Consider the following 9,832-nt stretch of genomic DNA (forward strand, 5'->3'; position numbering starts at 1 on the left):
GGGCATGTATATGTATGAAATTATGAGCTTAACACACCCCCAAACTTAGATTTTGCTAGTCCTCGAGCAAAACAAAAGAGAAACAAAGATAAAAACAAAACAAGAAGTTAACTAGACCACTTTCGTAGGTAACTCGATTGCATTGAGCGTATGCAACAAGCCTTTAAACCTCTAGGCATCCCTAGTAGGAGGAGTTGTGTCTCCTGAGGGTTTAACAGATACGATACCCACAAACGTTTTTCTAACTCTACAAAACAAAATGGTTAGAAAAACAACTTTGAAATCAACTAATGAAAATGAAAGAAAGTTTTAGTCATACCTTCAACACCATAGAGTTGCCAAGATAGGTCATCAATCAGTGTGTACAAGTGGAAGCTATAGCTCAAAGGCACACAGTTTCAAAGCAAGCACACTCAAACCTTGAATAGAGAACATGCTTCGACTCTAATTCTCACAGATAACACTCAATCACTCAAAACCTATGTTTTAATTCTCTCAAGAAAGCATAAGTGAGTGTATGAAATAGAAGCACAAATTTGGTTAGATCTCATGAAAGGAATTAAATACTAAGAATAGAGATACACACATACTTACCAGCACCCATGAATACATCCTCAAAGATCAGCTAGGTCTTTCACAATGTTGTAATGAAAGGCTAAGGTTTAGGGGAAATGGAAGAATTGGAAGGAAAAACAAATAACTTAAGAACATACCAAGGTTGCATGCTTCATTAATCTGCAAGGCATCATTGATTTAGATTGGCATGGCAGCAAACTTCATGGTATCACCTGGCATGGACTTTATTTTTCACACTTAGATCAAATCGAAACACTTTCATCTTCGTTGATTTGATCTGCATCTTCATTAACTTCATTGCCCAGATTCACACCAAATTTCATTTAGGTACACGGCAGCAACTTCCTTGCATCAAACTTTATCTTGGCACACCTTGGTATATTTCTAAGTTATAGGGTATGGCTACAAGAGGTTAAGTATCTCAGATTGAGATACAAAGGTAGGGAAAATGATGAGGGTGATAAAAGAAAAGGCTTTGAGTGTTTGGCTTCAAGAGGGCTAATGGAACACACATATGGGTAGGGTGAAAAGAAAGCATAAAGAATGGTTATACACACATAGCCTAGCATCACTTCAATGAGTTCATTCATGAATGAGAGCAAGCATATGATATCTGCAAAAGAGAATCATCCTTAGTATTCGATCAAAATGAAATGATGAGATCAATTAGAGTGAATTGAAGAAAATAAGTATGGATGAGAAATAGAACACTTTAAACCCTCTCAAGAAAGCAATTAGGCTCGATATAGCTCACTAGGGTAGTCTCCACTATTTTCCTTCAAGAATTTGAGCATGGTACTTTAGCCACCAGAATTCTAAGAGCCAAAGCTTTGTGAAGTGCAAAATTCTGATATGAAAACCTCAATGGCAGCTCCATAGCATCGATTGTATGACATTTAGAAAAAAAAATTAGTGACAAATGAACGAAAATTGAAACACAAATGAATGAAATTTGAAAACCTTCCCCCCAGACCTGAATTAAACATTGTCCTCAATGTGAAAGCATACAAAAGATGATTGAGAACAAACAAATGATAAAGGGAAAAGTTTAGAAGAAGGTTTAGGAAAAATATAAATAAAAAAAAAAAAAAGAATATATAAGCAACTCATGGATGACCAGTTAAGGGCCTCAGAAAACACAGCCAGGGGATCCGGGAAGGTTGGAGGGGTCACAATGGTCCCGCTTAAAACCCAAACTTCTTAGACACCGAAGGTGTCGCCTAAAGAACTCCTAGACACTGTATTGACGGAGGTGCTCACTGGGGTTACCAAAAGTTAGCTTATATGAATTTTTTTTTTTTTTTTAATTTTTTTTTAAATTTTTATATTTATTTATTTATAAAAAGGAACAGAAACTTAAAAATAAAAACAAAACAAGTAAAGAGAAAGGATTGAAATGCTTCCCCTTGATGCGATTAGGTCGATTGCTACCAAGCACCTTCTTCTTGAACACATGGGTTGCCTCCCAAGAAGCGCCTTAGTTACTGTTTTGGCAAGACATTGTGCAATCAGCTAAGTTGATGGTACGAAGGGAAGTTGATCTACCACATGGCCAGTTTGGATGCCAGCTGAAACTCCCTCATAGAATGGCTTTAAACGTTGTCCATTTACTTTGAAAGTCGAGCCATCTTTAGGGTTTTGAATCTCCACAGCTCCATAGGGAGAAACATTGACCACGGTGAATGGGCCTTGCCATCTAGACTTCAATTTTCCTGGAAAGAGACGCAAACGTGAGTTAAACAAAAGAACTGACATACCTTTGGAGAACTCTTTCCGTTGAATGTTTCTGTCATGGTAACTCTTGGTTCGTTCTTTGTAAAGCTTTGCATTCTCATAAGACTCATGTCTAATTTCTTCCAATTCATTGAGCTGAAACTTTCTTGCATGGCCTGCCTTGTCTAGATCAAAATTTAACTTCTTGATGGCCCAAAAAGCATTGTGTTCAAGCTCCATTGGCAGGTGACAAGCTTTCCCAAACACAAGACGATAAGGGCTCATTCCAATGGGAGTCTTATATGCAGTCCTATAAGCCCATAATGAATCATTGAGCTTAGCTGCCCAATCTTTCCTTGTATTGTTCACCACCTTCTCCAGGATGTGCTTAATTTCTCTATTGCTTATTTCCACTTGACCAGAAGTTTGCGGATGATATGGTGTAGAGACTCGATGGGTGATGTTGTACTTCTTCATGAGTGCTTCGAATGGCTTGTTACAGAAGTGGCTGCCTCCATCACTAATGACAGCCCTTGGAGTACCAAACCTTGTGAAAATATTATCCTTCAAGAACTTCAGCACCACCTTATAATCATTGGTTTTGGTGGCTATGGCTTCCACCCATTTAGACACATAATCAACAGCAACAAGTATGTAAGTATAACCAAAGGAAGATGGGAATGGTCCCATGAAATCAATACCCCACACATCGAAGAGCTCCACAACAAGTATGTTATTCAATGGCATTTCATTCCTGCGACTTATGTTCCCCATCCTTTGGCACCTATCACACTTAACACAAAAATTAAATGCATCTTTAAATAGAGTGGGCCAAAAGAAACCAGATTGCAGAATTTTAAGTGCTGTTTTCTTAGCTCCAAAGTGACCTCCACAGGCCAATTCGTGGCTATGCCTAAGTATGCTTTCTTGCTCTTCTTCTGGAACACATCTTCTGATGAGTTGATCCGGGCAATGCTTGAATAAGAAAGGTTCATCCCATACATAATGTTTCACCATGGAAAAGAACTTCTTCTTATCCTGAGAAGTTAGATCATTTCTAAGAACACCACAAGCAAGATAATTAACAAAATCAGCATACCATGGCTCTTTGACTTGGGCAGCATATAGTTGTTCATCAGGGAAAGTCTCATTCAAGGGTAGCACAGCTCCTCCTTTTTCTTCAACCACAATTCTGCTCAAATGATCAGCTACCACATTCTCACATCCCTTCTTATCTCGAATCTCCAAATCGAATTCTTGCAGCAAGAGAATCCATCTAATCAAGCGTGGTTTGGCATCCTTCTTAGTGAGCAAGTATCTAAGGGCTGCATGGTCAGAATAAACAATTACTTTAGAACCAACAAGGTAAGAACGAAATTTTTCTAAAGCAAAAACCACAGCAAGCAACTCCTTCTCTGTTGTGGAGTAGTTGATTTGAGCATCATTCAAGGTCCGGCTAGCATAATGAATCACATGGGGCAGCTTGTTCTTCTTTTGACCTAAAACTGCACCAATAGCAAAGTCAGAGGCATCACACATTATTTCAAATGGTAAAGACCAATGCGGAGCTATGATAATAGGGGCTGAAGTTAGCTCCCTCTTCAAGGTAGAAAAAGCTTCCATGCAAGCTTCATTAAACTCAAAAACAGCATCCTTAGCAAGGAGATTACACAATGGCCTTGTAATGCTTGAGAAATTTTTGATGAACCTTCTATAGAATCCAGCATGACCTAGAAAGCTTCTAATTCCTTTAACAGAGGTAGGGGGTGGAAGATTTGAGATGAGATCGATCTTGGCTTTATCCACTTCGATTCCCTTGCTTGAAATCACATGGCCTAGCACAATGCCTTGTCTCACCATGAAGTGACACTTCTCCCAATTCAAAATCAGATTTGTTTCCTGGCATCTTTTAAGCACTAGAGACAAGTGGTGAAGACAATTATCAAAAGAGGAACCAAAAACTGAAAAATCATCCATAAATACCTCAATGAATCGTTCCACCATATCTGAAAAGATTGACATCATGCATCTTTGGAAAGTTGCTGGGGCATTGCACAAACCGAATGGCATCCTTCTATAAGCAAACGTACCAAATGGGCATGTGAATGTGGTTTTCTCTTGGTCTTCCGGAGCAATGGGAATTTGATTATAACCTGAAAAACCATCAAGAAAACAATAGTAAGCATGGCCAGATAAACGTTCAAGCATTTGATCAATAAAAGGTAAGGGGAAATGATCTTTTCTAGTGGATGTGTTCAACTTCCTGTAATCAATGCAAACTCTCCAACCAGTGACAGTTCGTGTAGGAACTAGCTCATTCTTCTCATTCTTCACAACGGTGATTCCGGACTTCTTTGGAACAACTTGCACAGGGCTCACCCACTTAGAATCTGAAATTGGGTAGATGATTCCTACATCGAGTAGCTTTAAAACTTCAGCTCTAACCACCTCTTTCATGTTGGGATTTAGCCTCCTTTGGGCATCACGAGATGGTTTGCTGTCTTCTTCCATTAAAATCCGGTGCATGCACATGCTTGGACTAATTCCTTTGATGTCTGCTATGGTCCACCCAATGGCTGTTTTATGCTCTTTTAGAACTTTAATTAAGCTCTCTTCTTCATGTGAGGAGAGACCTGCAGCAATTATAACAGGGAGAGTTTCGTTAGCACCCAAATATGTATATTTAAGATTATTGGGAAGAGGTTTAAGTTCTAGCTTTGGTGGGATGACAATGGATGGCTCCAATTTCGTGGATGATGGTCCAAGAGGCTCGATTGGTGGCCTAAAGGATGGTGGGTATGGCGGAAACACTTCTAAGGCAGCCACCACTTCTTGGAACTCCGGTTCACAAAGATCTTCCTCTTCTTGTGTTAAGACAGCTTCTAGAGCATCATTAGACTTTCTCTGCAAAATTTTGGAAGAAACCTCATGATCCACAACATCAATTGAAAAGCAAGAATCAAGAGAGATAGAAGGTTGAGATAGAGCATTAAGCATTTTAAATTCAACAGTTTCACCCAAAACAGTCATGGAGAGGGTGCTATCTTTCACTTTGATGATTGTGTCTGCAGTGGCCATGAATGGTCTGCCTAGGAGAATGGGATCAACACGATCTCCATTTGGATTGTCTTCCATGTCCATCACTACAAAATCAGCAGGGAGAATTAGTGTATTAACTTGAACTAGAATATCTTCTACAATACCTTTTGGATATTTTATAGAATGATCAGCTAGTTCAAGTCGCATTGAAGTCTTCTTCATCCCTTCTAAGCCAAGCTCTTGATAAACTGAATATGGCAAAACATTGATGCTTGCTCCCAAGTCCAACATGGCTCTTCCAACCTTCTTGCCTCCAATGTTAATGGGAATGTCAAAGCTGCCAGGATCATCTAGTTTTGGTGGAAGCTTCCTTTGCAATACAGCACTTACATTCTGGTCGAGCTTTACTCCTTCATTTGGAGCGAAATTGAGCTTGTGAGTTTTCAAGTCCTTGATGAATTTTCCATATGCAGGAATCTGTTCAATAAGATCAAGCAAAGGCAAATTGATATTAACTTTACTCAAAATATCATAAATCTCTTTAAAAGCCTTATCTTGCTTTGCTTTCTTAAGACGGCCTGGAAATGGAATCTGTGGAACATATGGAGCGGGTGGCACGTATCTATCTTCTTGAAGATGTGGTGGCACAAATTTGTCATCCCTTTTATGCAATTGGAATTGATCGGATTTCTGAGAATCTGATTTGGCCTTAGGAGCAGATTGAGAAGTTTTGAGTTGTTCTCCTTCCGTAGCCATGGTCTCCTCGTCTTTATCTTCTACAATCACAACATCATTTGAAAGATTAGAATCATCTTTATTATCAATGATCTTACCTGATCTGAGCACATGAATGGCCTTGGCTTCTGGGTTCTTTGGATTGATCTCAGTTTGGCTTGGCCATTTCCCAGGCACTCTTTGAGTTATTTCAGCAGCTATTTGGCCTAATTGGACTTCCAATTTGGAGATGGCAGCTTGTGTAGTTTGCTGAAAATTGGATTGGTTGATTGCCATCTGCTTCACTATATCTTCCAATGATGATGATGATTGTTGTGGCCTTTGGAATGAAGGGGGATTTGCTTGATTCTGGGTATTTCTCCATGAAAAGTTTGGATGATTCCTCCAACCTGGATTATAACTTTGAGAGTATGGATCATTTCTTGGACCTTGGTTGTAGGAATTTACCAACTTAGCTTGCTCTTGCACAAATTCTGGATATCCAGCCCCAAGTGGACAAGCTGTGGTAGCATGGTCATGAGATTCACAAATGCTACACACTTCCTTCGGAGGGCTTCTTGAGTTTAATGCAAGAAGAGCATCTAGCTTTTGTTCCAGTTTTGAAATCTGCACACTAGAAGCATCATTAGAACCACTAATAACACGTTTACCTCTTGTATCCGTATGTTGGGTCTCCATTGCTATCTCCTCAAAGAGTTCGTACGTTTCTTCTGGAGTTTTGGTTTTAAAAGAACCACCTGCAAAATTGGTGACTATATTATGACTAGAAGGGGTTAGTCCTTTATAAAACATACGCATTTGAAGCTTCAATGGAATCCCATGATGAGGACATTGGTTGAGCAACCCATTGAATTTCTCCCATGCTTCACAAAACGATTCATCATCTTGCTGTGCAAATAACAAGATCTTGTCCCTAAGCATGTCGGTCTTTTGTGTGGAGAAGTATTTTTCCAGGAACTTCTTTTGAATGGCAGACCATGTAGTGAGTGAACCAGGCTTCAAAGAATTCAACCAATACTTCGCCTTATCCTTTAAAGTGTATGGAAACACTCTCATTCGAAGTTGATCTTCTGTCACACCTGTCAAGGGAAAAGAACTCACAACATTAAAAATATCCTTTATATGAGTCAATGGATCTTCATTAGGTAAACCATAAAAGGAAGGCAGCATATTAAGATGAGAAGATTTAAGCTCATAATTTCGAGCTACAGTGGGCAGCAAAATGCTTGAAGGAGATGCTGGAATTGTTGGGATATCAAGTTCTCCCATGAACTCAATGGCAGCCATCATTTCTTCTTCTTCTTGGTCTGAACTTGTTTCCGAATTTGAAAGTGAAGAACCGGGAAGTTCAGTGTGGAGAGCAAGACTTGTAAATGTAGCAAGAGCTTGCTCTTTTGCAGTTGACAACTCCCTTTCTAGACGATTCTGAATTTCAGAGGTCACTCGTCTGGGTTGCAATGATGGTCCTGCGTTCAAAGATCTAGAACGTTGGAACGAAGACCTCACTTGTTCAAGTAATGGATTTTTAGACATAAACTACCTGAAACAAAAAATTAGATTAATTAGAAACACTAAAAAGAATAGGGTAACCTTGGGCACATAACCAGGGAAGAACTTTCGTTCAGTCCCCGGCAACGGCGCCAAAATTTGTTGTTAATAATATGTTAACTCGCAATTGTACGGGGCAATTAGTAGTATAGCAAGACAAGTACGAGGTCGTACCCACGAAGACTGAGAAGTTCAAATTAGTTATGTACTTTAGATTACCAAATTCAAGAAGTTAGGAAGTTAAATCTAAAACAGAATTTAAAGCAAGAGTGAGTTTGAAAACAAATGCAGCAAGATTAAAATGAACTTTGAAGTGAGAATGCTTGTGATTATAGAAAGAAATGAACAAACTGAAATTGCAACGGAAAGCAAGTAAACAAAAGTAACAAAGGGTGGTTTTGAAAGTTAAAACACAGGTTTGGAGACTAGGGCATTCGATTCACCATAACAATTCAATTCTGGGTTATAAAGATTCAAGTAACAAGTCTAATTCAGATTCAAAGATTGATTCTAGCTAAAGTATGATTAGGCCATGGTGTTTGGTCCTAACCTTGTGTTCCTAATTCCCTAATTTGATCATTTGTTGTCTAACCTAAAATTAAGCATTAGGAACCCATTAAGCATAGAAGAACATTTTAAACAACCAAGTATGTATCTAATCCCTGTTGTCGAATGTCCATACATACTCTTCCTATTCATAGTTCAATTCGAATTAAAGCATGGTGTATACTCTTAATTCAAACCAAGATAGTTAACAAACAAGTTCTAATGGTGATCAATCATTCAAACAAGCATGTTAACTTATAAGCATAATGAATAAGAACATGAATCATGAATCAAACTTGAAACTCCAAACTTATAAACCCAGAATATTCATGTTAGGTTACATCGAAGCCCTAGTTATGGATTTAGCTACTCATAATGGAAAAGAGACTTGAACAGAAATGAGAAAACATAATGAATGCAATAAGAGTAGAAAAACCCTTTTTCTGAAGTTCTTGTGGTGTCCAAGGCTTCTCCAAGTGCTTCTCCACTTCTAATGCTTCTCCAAGAGCTTCCCCACTTCTAGAAAGATGTATGAAGGATATGGAGGTGATTTGGGATGAGTTTGAGTGAGTGGTGATGGCTAAGGAAGATGAAATTCGTAGGGAAATGGAATAGAAGTTTGCTGGAGTTGTTTTGGTGATTGTTGGAGTGTTTGGGATTGTGAGAGTGTTTGAGGATGGTTGGAGTGAATTGTGGGGGTTGTGAATCTCAGGATTTGTTGTGTCTTGAATGTGGAATGGATGTGGTATTTATAGGGAGAGGGGAGTGATAAATCTGAATTCAATATGGCTAATGCATACAACACTTGCATTATAAAAGATGAATTGGTTGATGCACTTCAGCAATAAATCCCACCAGCAGCCCTAGCTCATCTTCATGTCACCATGACCAAGCCTCCAACCAGCTACAATAGCTCATGCCTAGCTCACCATGACCAAGCTTCCAACCAGCTCATCCTGAGGTCAGCATGACCAGCAACTTCAAGGGCTTACAACTTGGGCTAGGCTGAATCAAATGAAGACTTTAAGATGTCCATTGTGAAGTTCAGAATGTGTATGATCCAACCACACAAGTATTGGCCCAATCCAAGCTCGGAGGAGGAAGTTAAGGCCGAAACAAATTGCTAACTCAGTTTGCTCGCTGACAAAATCCATCCTGAGCATGGTTCTGTGTTTGCTAGGTGACGGACTCCAGATTTATCCAATGGGGCTGAATTTTGGATATGTTATAGTACACACCCATTGGAACAACTTTCATGAAGACTGTTGCCTCATCCGAGCTATGTAGGTTGCTGAAACGAAGCTTGCAATATGACCTACGGAACTGGACTGGCAGGGGGCTGTAGCCAAAATGAGTTTGTCTTTAAGCTCTTCTTCTCTTCATCCAAATTAGGCCTTAACATGCATGAATTGCATGAATTATGCTCTCTTGCTCTTTTGGCCTACAAAACACACAAAGGGAGGCAAATAACTCAAAATTATAAGAAACTAAGCAAAAGAAGTAAGTAAATTGGGCATGTATATGTATGAAATTATGAGCTTAACACCGGGTAGTTGGTTTTGCTGCCGTATGTTTGTTTTGCTGCTGGACCTCTATTTTGCTGCTGGGTCTTTGCTTTGCCACTGGGCCTTTGTTTTGCTGCTGGGTCCGCTGGACCTCTGTTTTGCTGTTGGAT

At 39.3% G+C, this 9,832-nt stretch overlaps 1 non-coding gene across 1 annotated transcript; it reads left to right on the forward strand.

Annotated features, from left to right (window-relative positions):
* The first annotated feature begins 6,877 nt into the window (after positions 1-6,877).
* LOC148285821 (small nucleolar RNA R71) lies at positions 6,878-6,984 on the forward strand. Its single transcript, XR_015832795.1, has one exon. It is a non-coding gene; the product is annotated as a small nucleolar RNA R71 (small nucleolar RNA).
* Positions 6,985-9,832: the final 2,848 nt, after the last annotated feature.

The sequence above is a fragment of the Prunus avium genome, unplaced genomic scaffold, assembly GCF_965620075.1.
Source record: "Prunus avium unplaced genomic scaffold, drPruAviu1.hap1.1 HAP1_SCAFFOLD_1474, whole genome shotgun sequence".
Lineage (NCBI taxonomy): Eukaryota > Viridiplantae > Streptophyta > Magnoliopsida > Rosales > Rosaceae > Prunus > Prunus avium.